The sequence below is a fragment of the Aptenodytes patagonicus genome, chromosome 23 (assembly GCF_965638725.1).
Source record: "Aptenodytes patagonicus chromosome 23, bAptPat1.pri.cur, whole genome shotgun sequence".
Taxonomy (NCBI): domain Eukaryota; kingdom Metazoa; phylum Chordata; class Aves; order Sphenisciformes; family Spheniscidae; genus Aptenodytes; species Aptenodytes patagonicus.
This window is the reverse complement of record NC_134971.1, coordinates 3,000,186-3,016,210: the sequence shown is the minus strand read 5'-3', so window position 1 is coordinate 3,016,210 and position 16,025 is coordinate 3,000,186.

Here is a 16,025-nt window from a genome sequence, read left to right as displayed (position 1 = left end):
TCGGACACATCCCAGTGCCGTGCCAGCTGACCAGTGAGTAACTGACACAACCAGGGGCACGTCCTGCATTATGCAAAGGTAAACAGACTCGTGAACCAGAAGCACCACAATAAAAAACTCCCCCAACACACATCCAGTTTAGAGCCTGCCTAACCAGGCTCCTTTCCCAGCATGCGGGATGGCAAAGAATTCATCCACCCAGCTCTCATTTCCATGCTCCTCTCCTCCCCCATTGTGATCCAGCACTGGAGCAAAGGTTGTCCACAATTCACCCAGCCCTCAAGCATGAGATCCCCCCCTTATTCCTGTAGAAGAGCAGTCTTTTGCCGTCCTCCCTCCTTGCAGTGTGCAGCCACAGTTGCCTGCCATAAGCGCACTCTGTAAATGCTGGGTTAATCTTAGTGAAAACAAAAGACCTGATAAAATGAAATAGGAAACCTCAAAGAAATTGCAGTGGCTTCTCGTACCCTGCACTGATAGCAGGAAAGCACATATTTCCACCCAGGGGGAAAGGGCTTCCCCCCCCCCCCCCGCTTTTTTCTTTAGGGTGGAGCAGCACCCTAAGTCATGCAGTCCTGCCTGCTCTCCTGGGATATGCTGTAACAGCCCCAGTGCATGGCTGGATGCTAGAAGTGGATCACGCGGGCTCCTCCTGCCAGCTGGATGCTGGTGTTGCCACCAGCTCAGCACCAATTTTTTATGAAAGAAAATAGAAACAAAACTGCTTGACATTTGAAAAGAAATCATTACCACACACTTGCAGCAAATCAGAGCTGGAGTGCTTTAAAGTTCCACCATCCCAGTGTTTAATTAGAGACCAGGTGGCTTATATTTAGCTCTCATGAAAAATTTAACCCCCAGATGCTTTGCCTGATTCAAGCCAAACTCTGCTTCTGGCCCACCCCCTTCCACTTCAACAGGGTGTTGGGCTCATCCCCCCCTGCCCAGAGACATCACAACCCCAGCTGGAAGCAGCCTTGGGACTGCTCAGGGCAAGCATTTCAGCAGAACTCCTGACCCCACAGGGATGGTTTGGCAATTCAATCCATTAGGACAGGACCTTGGTGCAGCCTCACAGAATCTCAGTGGAGCCATCAGAACCTTTCCCTTTCTCCCTGTGCCAGGGGAAGACTTGGTGCACCAGCTCTGTGGGGTCACCATCCCCAGGGCAGGATCAGCCTTGGCTAAACCTAGCCTGTTTTCTTCCTTGTTTTTACAAAGCACACCTCCATGGATGGCTGAGCTGAAGAGGCTTTTTTTTTCTCTCCCTGAAAGGCCTTAGTGGCTGCGTGGGGTAGTAATTAGAGCCTACTCCCCATTTCAGGGGTCTAGTCTCAGCTGCTCTGCTCCCTCCAGATGACACTGCTCACTTCCATACCTCATCTATAAAATGGCTGTAGCAGGTGTAATATGAAGATAAATAGACTGAGTAGCACAAACTGCTCAGATAATGAGATCTATATAAGCTTCCACAGTAAATGATAGTTGTAGCTACAGCTGAATTTCCCTAATCTAGACAAGCCCCTGCTCTCCTGTCCTTCAACTAGCAGTTTAATTTGCATTAAAAAAAAATCATTCCAAGATGATGTGGATTGCACTTTTTTTTCTCCTCCATGCTTTACAAGATATAAACATTGTGTCTTCTTTTTAAATGTAGCCTCTGGGTAGGGATTCCTGTGAAATAGAGAAGCAGGCCATTTTTCAGATAAATGATTTACACAGAAGATGCTATGGATGACCTGACACTGACCTGTTTGAATTAATTCCAGCATTTGAGCTTCCATTTCTATTAAAACTCCATTTACCAGGGAAGTGAAAAGGTAATTATCATCCCCAGCTTTAAATCACTCTGCTGCTGAATTATTAAAGGGAAGAATTAAAAATAATCAGGCTTTTTCATTATACTTCATAGAGAGGAAATTAAAGGTGTAAGAATGTATTTTTTGCTTGAATTCAAGTATTCATTTCTGAGATTTATGTAGAAATTGGAATTATTCTCTCTGCGTGCCCAGCTCATTTTCTTTATGAAAGACACAGAGATACACACATGGGGGGAAGGAAAAAAGTAAAAACCCTCTTGTAGAATTAAAAGAAGAATAGAAGGAAGAAGGGATTTAACATGAAAAAGTATAGGATAGTGTTTTGCATTTTAATACCCTTTTTTCTGCACAATTACACCTCTGAGTGATCCAGCAGAGGGAGATTAAGCTGCTACTAATTTCAGATATACAGTTGTAAAATGCTAGGTTAGTTCTTATCAGGAGAGGTAAAAAAAATCTAACACTGTCAGGCAGTAGGAGATAGCTGATTGCTTCTGATGTCTGGAAACTCACAGAAGCGCTACAGCAGGGACTGACACTGGATCAGAGCAGTCCAGCAACACGCCTCCTCCCAGGGAAAGGTACCAGCTGCTTTACACAAAACCACAGAATTTTCCTCACTTAATAAATAGCAGCCCTCTTGCCAAGTAGGCAATAGTTTGTACCTTTGCAGCATGAAACTAGGATGGAGATAGTTGATCAAGCGGATGGATACACACGATAAGATCTAACATACCTGTGGATGTGCTCAGTACCTCCAAAACCAGGTAGCTTTGCATGAGTCTTGGTCAGTATTTTACCTCACTTCATATCTTGAGGCAGTGAGCTCCAAGGATAGATCATGCCTACAAACTCGCCGTGCTACAGGGTGGTTGTACCTACTCCTCCTTCATGCCAGTTTAATAGCACTTTGCCATGCCCTGAGGCAGAAAGACCCTTCTTAAAGAATTTTTCTCCTGTGCATTCAGTGGGAACAAGCCTAGCAGCTGATAAATCTGGTCTCAAAGCATGAGCAAGCGTCTTTGGGGCTGGTGTAATCTTTGGGGAGATCCAGGAACGTTCATCTGTGTGGAAACAGAAGTTGCAGCCCAGAAGGGAAAACCCCTTTGTTCCATTCCAGAGCCAAAAGCAAGTCCCAAAACACTGAGCTCCCCATGTGATTGCCTGGCCCACCGCCTCCTCCTGCTGGATGAGGGCAGATAGAGCCACCCCCCACTCCGCAGCCTCACACTCTCTCTCCTGCGATGCGTGAAGGCAATGCCATCACTTAGCTCCATGCTGCCCAGTCCAGAGGGGTCAGAATGGGACACCAGGCCAAGCAGGTGCAACATCAAGGTGACAGGAATATTTATTTAATGCTAGGCACCATCTCCACTCCCACCAGTCCCTGGCCAGAGGCAGCAAGAAAAGGCAAGCTACAACCTTTTGTACAGTCTGTCAGGAGGGTCACTGGATGTAAGTGCATTATTGGATGTAAACGCATTACTGGGCCAGTGATAACCGTGTTAGAGGCTGTGAAAGAGAGACAGTAGTAGTGAGGTACATTTGGGTCAGAAGAATCTGCGTGCAAAGTCATTTGTGAGCTGGTTATGAATGACAAGCAGATCTCAAAGGTCCTACCCGATGCACATGCCAGGAGTGTTTGCAGTGGTCCTTGGGTCCTTCCATTACACAGAAGAGCTGGGCTTCCCAACCTAAATAGGGCCAACCAGTTAAACATGGTCCTGCATCAGTTCCCATTTCAGGTAGTTTCCTGGGACTCCCTTTCACCACTTCTTCAGGGACAAGTCTTGCCAAGGTCAGTGTTACAGATGCACTAAGCTGCAGGCATATGCCCTGGATAAGACATCCCAGCTGTGGTGTAAAAAAGGCAAAGGGAAGTCAACAGCAAATAACCAAAGCGAGAGATATTCCCCCGCCTTACATTTGTACAAAGTGGTTGCTATCTTTTCTCCCCAGCCATGCTCTCCCATACATTAGAGCTCACACCTCTCCGGTTCCCTGAAAAAGGGAGGAAATCGGAGAAGGAAAACGTAAACCTGGTGCCTGTATTTAACAACTGCCACAAGATTGAACCAGGGAATCTAGGCCAGTCAACATCTGTCCCTGGCAAAGTAATCAGAAAAGTTGATATATGATTCAATGGATAAAGAATTAAAGGAGAGAAATATAATTAACATCAGTCAACATGGTTTTATGGAAAATAGGTCTTGTCAGACAAATCTGGTTTCATTCTTTGATGAGATTACAAATTTGGTTGATAAGGGTAACTGCAAAGATGTAATATATTTAGCTGTTGTAAGATGTTTGACTTTGTATCTCACAACCTTCTGATTAAAAAATCAGCGCTATACAATATCAGTAAAGCATGTGTTAAATGGATTAAGAATCAGCTTTCTGGCTGTTCCTCAGGAAGGAATTGTCAATGAAGGAGTATCACTGAACAAGGGAGTGAGGCACAAGTGGTGCTTCTAACACATTTCTGAGCTTGGACTCAATTTTCCTCAATAATCTTGATATGAAGAATTAAATTAATACTAACGAAATTTGCAGAAAGCCTAAGGATAGGTATATGACAATAAAGGGGGCAAATGGCTCAGGGAGAGATTTGGATCACTCAGGAAGCTGGGCCTATTCCAGTTTCACAGGACAAGGAACGGTGTGTCTGTAGCTCCAGAGCAGGCAGGGGCGGGAGGCAGAAGAGTAACTCAGCAGCTGGTGCCGACAGTTCCTGGCTGCACAAGCAGCAGCAGAGCAGAGAGGCAATTCCTCCACTGGATACAGCTCCAATGAGAGCAATCAAACACTACTTCCCACCCTGCTCTCCAAAGGATGCTGCAAATCTGGAGCCTCACAAATGACCTGACTGGGAAAATGTGCAGTCTAGCAAGCATCCATATAGCAGGAATTCACTGAAGCGGGGCTGGTGTCTGGACTACTGCTTTCCCTGGTGAAGACCAAAGGCGGCTGCAGAGCATGCTGAGAGCACTGATCCATTGCCCCCCGGAGGCTGACATAAAGAACTCAATCCGTTTAGTTTATCAAACGGATATTGAGAAGTGACTTGACTAGAACAGATAAAAACCTTTATGGGGAGACAACAGCAGGTACTAAAGGCCTCGTTAATCTGCCAAAAAAGACATAAGAACAACCCAATGACTACAAGATGAAGCCAAAGAAATTCAAATGAGAAATTAGGCCCAAATATCTGACTACAATGTGATTAAATACTAACAAACTGCAGGGGAATAGCACGTTCTCAAGCTCCAGACACATTTAGTGTTTTTATGAAAGGGCTGCTTTAACCAACAAAAAGTTGGTGGGCTCATGTTCATTCCCTTTTGCTAGAAAGGAAACAGAGAATTAGAAAAAGCTTCTTCAAGTGCTCCCTTCCTTTGATGCTGCCTAGGGAAAAGTTGCTGACATTGGCTCTGTTATCAAGTAAGATAAACAGGTGCCCCATGCTATTGTTCCTGGCTGTCCGTGCACCTATTTGTCCGCTTTCCAAGCTGCACAACCCCACCCTTGGTGAGGGAATTGAGAGTCAGACCCCAGGGCTAACACACAGCACAGACCATCCCAAAGACATGCATGCACACACACTGACCCTTCTCAGACTCTCCTTCAATCCCACTGACTTTAATGCAGAACCAAGATAACCCTCAACTTGATAACCCTGGCTATATTGTCCTTCTGCTCAGTATCAATCTTTAAAAGCTCCTGGTCTCCAGCAGTCTTACCTTTTTACCATATTCTGCACAGAACTTACACTACCAAATCTCCTGGGCAATGAATTTATTATCCCTTTAACTGCCTGAAAAGAACGTACAGCCCTTATAATACTTTATATCTTTCCAGGGTTTTCCCTTTAAGGATCTCAAAGAGCTGTGCAAATATCTATTATTCCTTATGTTCCCACACATGGTATTCCCTTACATCATACAGATATGGAAATAGAGACTGAGATGACATGATTTGCTCTGTGTCATACACAGCGTCAGGAAAAAGAGGGCAGGAGGATTAGCTGCCAGCACTCTTCACCAGATTGCATGGCCTCTCCAAGAAGCTGCAATGAACTTGCAAGAACCTGCTGTTGGCTGAGATGTTCAAGGCAGCCCACAAGAAAGATGGGGGTCTGGGGAGATATTAACATTACAGGGCTGAAGAGTAAGCTTAGTTTAACCAAGTTGTTTCTGCATTAACAGAAAAAACAGGACACAACTGCTCTTTGAAGAGTCCTTGCTTTCCACTGATTATAGCAGGAACTTAGTCTCTACTGTGCCCAAAGTCAGCTAATGCAAATAATCACACAGCATCACCTTGTATTACTAATTTGACCAATGCACTGTCACTGCTGCCACCAACTCAAACTCTCTTTGGACATGACGAAAAATTTCTTTACTGAAAGAGTGGTGAAACATTGGAACAGGCTGCCCAGGGAAGTGGTTGAGTCCCCATCCCTGGAGGTATTTAAAAGACGTGTAGATGAGGTGCTCAGGGACATGGTTTAGTGGGCATGGTGGTGTTGGGTTGACGGTTGGACTCGATGATCTTGGAGGTCTTTTCCAACCTTAATGATTCTATGATTCTCTGCCAAGTCTTATCTCTCTTGCCCTCTATGAAATCCAAAACATGCAGCCATGCCATGTACTGTCCCACGTAGCGCTCATGTGGAGTGGCATTTTAGGCTGGACACATCAGCATCCACACACACATCCTTCACACCAAAGTGTAAGCTGTACACGTGCCTTTGCTTTTTGATACTAGGCTGCATCATGCAGATGAGGACATGGAAGTATTTTCCATGCTTACTCTGCTGCTTTTTCCTCCAACACCCATACATCCATCAATTGGGAAGAAATTTTGATTAAAAAATAGGTAGAGATGCCTTTTGATAAAGCAGAAACATAGTTTTGACACTGTTAGAAAGGAACACCTTCATTTTTCATTTTAAGACCTGCCATGTCAGAACATGGCTTTTATACTATTATCTTTTCAAGGCACAATTGAAAAGAAATATAGCGTTTGGCCCAAAACAATGTTTCTTTCAAAAAACTGAATTTCACAGGAAAGAGTAACATTGGATTCTAATTCAGAACAGAGAGTAGACATCCTCATCCCCTGTTTGGATGGATATTGCAGGCAGAGGAATAGACAAGTTAGCAAATAGGCGAGTAGGTAAACAGGAGATGGATGGATATTGTAGATGGATGAATAGATAAATATGTAACTAGAAGAAACAAAGGTAAGCGGGTGGCTGCTCGGATGAACATACAGCAATTGTGAGTGGAAGGCTGGACACAGATAGAAAGATCAGCAGGTAGCTTCCCGGGGATGCTCACTTGGGCTTTACGTCCCCCAGTTGCTGTTGGCACCAACTGCTCTTGTGGAACCAGCACAAGCTCTTGTGCTGCTGCAGCAGCTCCCCCTTCCTTGTCTGTCTGGTTTTTGTATCCACCAGCTGTTTTACATTTTCCTGCTGTGTGCATTGGGTTGATTTCACCTCTTCTCCCTCAGGGTTCCAGGAAACCATTCTCACTAGCATTTCTCTTTTGTGCTCCTGCTCCTTCCACCCCCACCTCCTGTTCTCCAGTCACTTCACACCACAGCCTGATTAGTGTAAATATTGCCACCAAACAGAAACCGCCTGAACAGATACCTTTCGATTTATCTCCCCTCCCTTTCCACCATGTGAGTCTGTAATGAATTAGGAGAAAATGCTGCTGAGAGGTGTCAGAACAATTTCTATTAAATGTAATTTTCTAATGAAAAGGTTATACGCAACTGTCAGAGCTAATCAAAATTCAATCCCCCAGCCACTGCACAGCACAATCCTCTTCCAGCAAGTCTAACTTGGATGGTTGCAAGCCCTGTACAGTATGTTGAAGTGGGGTCCCATGCCAGAGCTTGCTTTTGCAGTGCCATCTTTTGTAGGAATTAAGCACCTCCAGCTGTGAGGAGGGAGAAACTAGTGAAATAGTTGCAAACTGATCCTCTCCTGCCTCTTCACCAGAGCACAGCCTGCTCTTCAGCCCAGGGAGCAGGAATAGAGTTTGCTCCTTAGCCAGCCAGCAATCCATCCTCTCTCAGGGATGACTTTTTCCTTGCCTCCAGCACTTCCTTTAATTTACCCCTCTCATTTCTTACTGTCCCTCCTTCCCTCCTCTCTTCTCTGTCTTTCTCAAGCCACTAGAGTAGATTGGAGACAGGATTACTTATTGATAACAACAGCCACCATCTTAAATCCAGCCAGGGATGGTGGCTAATCCCTTTAATGAGTTGCTTTAGCTCTGGCAGCTGAGCTAACCTGCATGCTAATTCACCAGCTTTCCTCTCCTCCCTCACAAGCTCTCACCTTCACCTCCTCCCAGAGAGACACAGCTGCTGATCAGAGGTTGCAGACCAAAAGATTACCCTCAGCAGTGGGGAAGAAGCCCTACGGTATTTTGTTATTTCTTTAGCACTATGGAAACACTCTCAGAGAGCCCCACGCATGCTATGTATGTCAGGCAATCTCTCTAGCACCCAGACCTGGAATAGTGGCCAGTGCCCATGGTCCCATGAAGGTTACATGTATGGCTGGACAGGGGTAAAGAAATACCTTCCACCAGCAAAACAGGGGAGACACTTGTAAAACTCAAAACACTCACCACCAAAACAAGCATCAAAACACAGGACACAGCTTGACCTGAAGCCTCCTTTGGTGCTGAGCTGCTCTGCTGGGCTCCCCTCCAGGTGTCTCAGGGCCCAGTCTGGGATGACACACAGCACAGACTGTGCTCACAGGCAGGGCGACTTCTTTGGCAAGTGCAAGGCAGTGTCTTCCCTGCCGCAAACAGAAAGAGGGGTGGAATGACCCTGGGCTATTCATGCACATTAGGCTGAACTGGACTGTTCTCTCTAAATTAGGCTTTGTGCAAGGGCTAAAACCTCTCATTGATTCAGTCTCAATCATTCATTCCCAAGGCTCACTGGAGTTAATGACACTTTCGTCACTACAAAAGGCACCTGATGGGCTGGGAAGGGCTTTTGGCTGGTGTAAGAGAGCAGAGCACCCCAGCCCCACAGCTCCGTGAACAGCACCCCCCCGGGGAGGCAAGGTACACACCTTTGCTGCCTGGAGCTCTCTGAAAGGGCATGCTTTCACTGAAGGGGAGCAGAGCCCATGGCCAGAATCCTCATTAACCTGCTATTAGTCACTGTTCAGAGTCATTCAGTACCACACAAACAGAAAACCCATCTCCCCCCCAGCACTCATATTAAGATAGGACAGGAGAGGTGGGAAGATCCACTTCCCTCTCCATCAAATACAGTTTGAGAAATGCTATTATAGCATCCAAGAAGACAGTCTGCAAAGGTGCTGCCTGTTTCCTACCCAGCTTGCATTTCCCTGCCAGCAAGGATGACAGGGATACATTCTTCCCTCAGTCTCAAGGCAAAATTTCTCTGCGTGGATAATGCGTGGCAGACAGTATTACAGTGGCCTCATCCAACCTTTAAGTCTTGTTCTTTGTTATTTTGCACTGGCACTACATTTTGCACTGATGCAAAGGAAGAGTGTAAATCAGGTATGAATGAGCAAGGATTACTGCTTCAGGAGCCTCTGACTGCCCCACATCAGCAGGTTTAATTGCTTTCACAGGGACCAGGCCTCTCAAATTCTGAGAATCAATGCATACAAGCAGCCACATTGATTAAACTTTTTTCCCCCTGCTCTGGTCATAGCACTGTTACACTGTCTGTGAGCAGGAAGCCTACCTACAAGGTCTGATGCTTTGTTTCTCCCCCTCTGGTTTTTAGAGGGAGTTCTCACTCCAGTAGAAAGGCACTCGTCAAACTTGACTAAAAGCATCGCAATGCAATCCTACCTGCTTCCCTTTCACTCTGCAAGAATGGCCCTGTGGCTGTCAGCACATCCCGCTTGTCCTTCACTTACAGGTGTTTATGCTCCGAGCCACAGCTTGGAGTAACACTGCTGCCAGTGCTGCACTGCTTTTCCTTCTATTGAGGCCTTCCCTCTCTGCAGAACACATGCCAGCTGGGTTTTTCCCTCTGTTTCCTTATTAAGGTAAAGCTGTCAGCAGCTCCCCCATTCCACTGGTTTGTTGGGACTTTCAAAGTCTGGAACTGTATTAAATATTCAATCTACTCCTTTGGGCTACATTTCAGAGCCTGTATCCCTCCCTTTAATTGCTCTGTCAAGAATAGATGAAAGTTTGATACTGAGGCTTTGACTGGGACCAACTCAAACACTTTGGGCTCTGCTGATTTATTTATTTAAAGAGAAAATATCTGGATTATTCTGCTTAAATTAGGCCCTATGCAATTGCTAAAGACCTCTTTTTCATTTGTTCTTTCACTCATTCATGTATCTTTCCATTAATTCATTCTTTTCCCTGCTATTTTGGTTATGATGAATTATATGCATGCACTTTCCTTTATCCCTTTCTTTCTCTCTCTCTCTCTCCTGTCACCAAGTGTACATCTCCCCAAACACCTTTTCTAGAACAGCACTGTGCCCTATACTCTCACGGGAAAGCAGATGGAGATTTACATCCAAGGAGATACGTCCCTGGGGCATTGCTCCACCGGCAAGGTAGCAGAACTCAGAATTTGGAGAGAACACGGCTGGCAAAGAAGAAATAACCACAACATCCTCTGCATAGCTTCAAAGGCTGGCAGTGATTTATATGCACCCAACAGAAGCTCGTTAATCTGCACCCCATCAATTCACTACCTGGCCCACCTCACCTAACAGTCTGAGCTCTCAGCCATGTCTCCAGGGCCCTTCCCCTCTTTTTGCCTTTCCTAAGCATCTTTGTTCTTGCTCTGAATACTGCTTACTTCCCCCACAGGCAGACAGAGGCCAGCTTTGCCTGTCTCCCCAGCACAAGGAGGCAGTTTTCCATGCACAAATTCAGCTCCCTCCTTCTATTGCAGGCTGCAGCTGGAAGGAGACTTTTTGTTTGTTTGGGGCTTTTTCCTTTGCTTTGTCTTTATCTACTCATAGCTAGATCTCAGCTGCTTTTCACTGAGGTCTGGAGTCTGTGGGTGGGCAAATCTGTGCCAGGATCAGGGTGACAAGGTCAGCCGCAATCACAAGGTGGCAAACAGCAGCCACTCCAGCTGCACTGCCCTCCTGGTTCCTTTGATGTAATTAACATCCCTTTGTTATTGTCTGCAATCACATCTGTCTCTGCTTTAATCATCATCTCCCAGCAATGAGCATTCCTTCTCATTAGGGTCTTAAAAACTTCCATTATAAACATGTAAATGGGATGCAGTGAGGAGGGAAATATTTTACTACTCCAATTTCCTGTTGTGACACTGCCAGCAAGTCATGGTATTATTACTAAGCATCTCCAATCAGCACCAGCATCTACAGGACCAGACCTGCATTGTGCTTGCAGCCAGCATCTGACAATACACTAGTACGCAGTGGTACCAAGGTTTCCAGCCTTCAATGGAGAATGGAGATTTTTCCTTTGAGGAAAGAGTGGAGATGAGACAGTAGACTCTGAAAGCAAAGGAGAATCTGATCCACTTTCCTGAGACCCAGCTTTCAATTGACAGCACACTCTTAAGGTAAAACCAAACTTCCCTGTCTTTATAATACAGAAAGTAAAATCTCAGTCTCTCTAGCAGCATCATTTAAGGCTTTTGACCTCTTCAGACTTCTCTACACTGATACCATCTGAGCTCTGGCCCAGCAGGTCCCCTGATCTGCTGGTATACCCAGACTAACCACAGGCACTCATCACATTGCATGGACCTGTTTGATTCTGCCAACTTCCCTCTCAACTAACTGCAGAGCTGCTCATGAGTCCTCCTTCTCCCTTTCAACAGCAACAGAAAGCAAGAGTCTCCTAAGCACCAGCTCTGCAAGAAGAGCTCTGTCCAAGCATTTTCTCCCCTTCTTCCAGAAGGGGCAAGGTCTTACATTTCAGAGGGATTTTGACCTCTCCTTCCCCTCTCGACACACTCTTGTCCAGCAGGCATTTCACACAAGACCTGTCTCCCCAGAAGCACTTCAGCAGCAGCATGCCAGCCGGGTACTACCCAGGCCCTTTTCAAATAGGAATTGTTCAACCCAATAACATTTACAATGCAAATATCAGTTCTGTTTGCAAGCATACCAGGCTTATGGGGAAGTGCACCAGAGAACTTACCATCCATCGCCAAAGAGATGCTGGGAAGCACGTCAAGCCAGATGCTGTTCACAGAGGCAAGAGGCTCTGCTCCCCCCTACAGTAGTTCTCACAGAAGCAGATCTCCCAGTAAACCTCTTCTGCTCTTTAGAAAAAGGCCTTTTGCCAGGCAGCCACCATTTGGGCAACGTGTGGAGAACACAGCAGCTGTGATGCCTCTTCCACCACTGTAACCTCTAGGCTGTCCAGTCCTGCTCTGTTCTCAGAGGTCAGTCAAGGCCTGCCTGCCACAGCGATAGGTCAGCTCTCCATCGCTCGAGGCCCAGACACCACAGCTCATTGCACGGATGCCCTACAGGCTTTACACATAGCTGTCTAGCTTCTCCTGAGGCAAAACTTCTGTGCCAGGCCCTCCCAGTTCTCTCTAAGAGCATCCATAAGCAGTTTAAGCTTCAGGATTCAACCTTCCTATGCCTGAAGCCCATGTTACAATTTTTTGTCCTTTTCCCTCTTCTGTTTTTGTTTGTAGTAGGGTACAAGGGACACTTGATCTGATCTCTCCAGATGGGTTTTCTGCCTTATGCATACTAAGGCCCCTGCAAGCGTTCCCCCCAGGGAATACGTATAAAATATTTCTCACCCAAGGTGCCTAACAAACCCCTAAAGGCAGAAATTGCAGCCAAGGTGCAGAGAAGAGATAGCAAATCAGGCACTACAGTGCTTTCAACTCCAATCTCCTTGTCCTACCTCCTGATAAAATGTTGCTGAGACTTCTTCCATCTCTCAGTTCCTCTCTAGCACATGGATTTGGCACCCATGAACTTTTTAATTTCATAAACCACCAGTGCTTTGCCTTCTCTTTTGCACCCCTGTGCCTTCTTGGAGCTCTCTAAGCCAGGTGCAACCACCTGATAATTCCCTGTAATGTGATCACATCTGCTAGAGCAGGGCCTCTGTGCCAGAACTGAGCTGTGCCAAACTACAGCTTCGACTCAAGAAGACCACTGCTAGTAAAAGAGCAGGACAGCTGAGAACTCAAAGTCCCCTCAAGCTTGAGCTGCATCACACAAACCACCTTATTTCACCAAGCCCCAACACTGCTCCTCGCATTAACAACCACAGCATTCTCCTTTATAACAAAACTCAGCAAGGCCACTTACCTTCATTTCCCAGGCCCCACACATCTCATCTCCAAGAGTAATAATACAAAAAAAGAAAAAAATTTAGCTTGCTGATGAGTGGTTTATATCCTCTGTGCACCTGAGGAAAGGGCACACGCTATTGGTGCCTCAGGTAAAAAAAATCACACACCTTTTTGCACTCAAGTCATCAAGACAAGAACAAGGGGATTGTGCTCACTCAGTTAAAGGGGTAAAGGCAGAAAAGTTAAAAGAGGTTAAATAGACATATGAACACTCTCAGCCTTTTGTGCAAGACCTTGTGCTTAGGGGCAACCCCATCAGATTTAATCCTCTTTAAGAAATGCACTGGCTTTGCTCCTGAACCTTTCTGTGTGTTCCCTTGGAGACAAGCCCTGAAAGCTTCTCTAACAGCCCTGAGTGCTCATGTTCACTGCCTTAGCTGACGTCTACTCTGACCAGGCCTTAGCTATCCCTTGGCCAAGGTGTGGATGAACAGGACAGGATAAAACAAGGCAATTGCCTTCTGCAGCAGAAACACTCCTATACTAGCAGTTTGCAGCTGCATGCAGATGCACAAATTGTGCTTCATGTGCTCAGTCCCACTCACCCTTGTAACAAGCCACTGCCACAGCTGGTCAGAGCATCTCTGTCGAGGGCAAAAGCGTGACCTGGATGTGCACTAACTGCTCAGGAGCCCAGACACTGGACCCACTTGCAGGGAATGGTTTGTAGTGAAGTGGAATTTATAGGCAAACACATCCACGTGCCCAGAGACCCGCTGCAAAACTGCCTCATCCATCCCCTTCCAAACACCGCTCAGTCAGAATTTAATACTTACACTTTCCTGTTTATGTCCCCATCCTGTGGTCTTAAAGTATAACTGGCCTTTTCACAATGATTTCCCATTGACTGCAGGGGAAAATCCATGCCTGCTTTTAAACACAGGAATGCCCTTCCTAGCTGTCTTCCCCAAACAACTTTCTTTTCTCCTCAATCAGAAATTGAAGCTCTGTGCAACATCATCAAGTACATGTCACTCCTCCTTGATGCTCACGGATCTGCTAAAAGGTTAGTTTAAAAGCAATAGAGGCCCATTGTGTGGTGCTGGCAGAGTAGCAACTGTCTCTTCCTCTGGGTTCAGCTCAGGCTAGGGGAGGGGGTTTGAGTTATGATCCAGCATTAGGAATATTAAATAGCAGGAAGAAGATTTGAACCAGTTGTAGAGATAAGGCATCAAGATTACAGTGCTAATAAGGATTTCAGGGGAGGCTTGCTCTTAAATGGTCATGAATGAATGGGGAGTGAATGAGGGCGGAGTGGAACGACGCATAGATGAGCTGGAATTAGTAGATGTAAAGATGAAATTTGGCTTTCTGTTGTTGGCTAGGACTGGGATATGACAAGACTACCATCAAAGTCTGGATGATTTCAGCCTTTGCTCTGTATGACTGGCCAATATTCTAAATTCCCCTTTGTTTCACTTATTCGGGAGAAGATACATCTACAGATGCAGAGATTAAAATGGCTTTTTTCCTTGTCAGTTTGGGTGCTGATTTTAATCAGTTGGGTTTTTTTTTCCCCTTTCACAGCTCCATGTCTAGAGAAAAGGAACAGCTCAGAGAGAAATTGGAGCTGCTCCCAGGACAAATGGGCCTGACTGTCAGTGCATAAAATTACCACTGTCTCTTCACCTTGCTTTCTGCAATCCCTTTATTAACTAACTGAATCCACAGTCATTCTCTCTTTCCTAGCTCATTCATTCTCTTTCTTTCTCGCTCTCTCTACTCCAAGGTAAAAGGTTCATTATCACATGCTCGTGGACTAGAAATGCACCCATATCATGGGGGAGTGCAATTACATGTCCTGCAAACATCACTAGCCCAAGCTGGCAGCAGGAGGCCAGTCTGGCCCTGTGGGAAATGCTGGATCTGGACCTGGGAGCTGCGTTCTCCAGTGCTGCAGGCACTGATGTGTTAGAGAGGTGCTGCAACTCCCTGTGCATGGGGTTATGCATCTGGCCAGGTCTAAGGGCAATTTATTTCTAGGATAAAGAGGAATCCTGCCCTCCTATGGCTCTGGCAATGGGAGGCAGGAAGAGGAAATGAACGTAAGTATAACTCAGCTAGCCCGGGATTTTGTCTCTAGCTGGGCCACAAGCCAATGAGAAAGCCCACAAGCTGCTGGTAGGGTTTAGCGAGCTCCTTGCTCCTGTGCTTTGCAGCTACCAATGAACCCACCTTCTGTGAGCTGTTGTCTCACCCCTTCTCAGAGCCCTTCACAGAGCCCTGCCATCACCTGTCCTCATGATTGAAAATGCCGCATTTAACAGCCAACCTCCATAACTGTAAATGGGCCAGTGTGACTTTGGCCTTGGCATGTTTTTTTCTGGGACAGGGCTGAGGCATATCAGAAACCATGCTGGGGTGATTACACCCAGCAAGCTGTCAGACTCTTCTCTGCAGTGCCGTCAAGCCAGTTCTCACTTCAGCCCCTAAAAAAAGGATTCAGACACAACCTCCAGCTGTCAATCAAAGCACACATCCAGGTTGAAGTTCCAGGAGGGAAATTAATTTCCATCCAAAGACCGGAGGAGAAGTGTATTTGTTTAATGAACGCATTAACAATTTGTTCTTCTGCTCAGTATGTGTTCTGGCATTTTATTAAGACTTTTTTTTACTGGGGGTGGGGAACAAAGACTGATAAAATGTGTTAATGACAAATACCAACTGCGTGAAGAGAAGACATAAAAGGGACAAGATGATTTGTGGGCTGGATTGAAGGAGACTCTGAACACTCAGTCCGCAAACTGGGGTGAGGAAGAGCTGACATCATGCTCACTTGAAAAAGGTGGTGGGTTTCCGGTACTTTTAAATCTTGCTTATTAGTGTCTATCTGCGGTGCGATTGTGTCTGAAG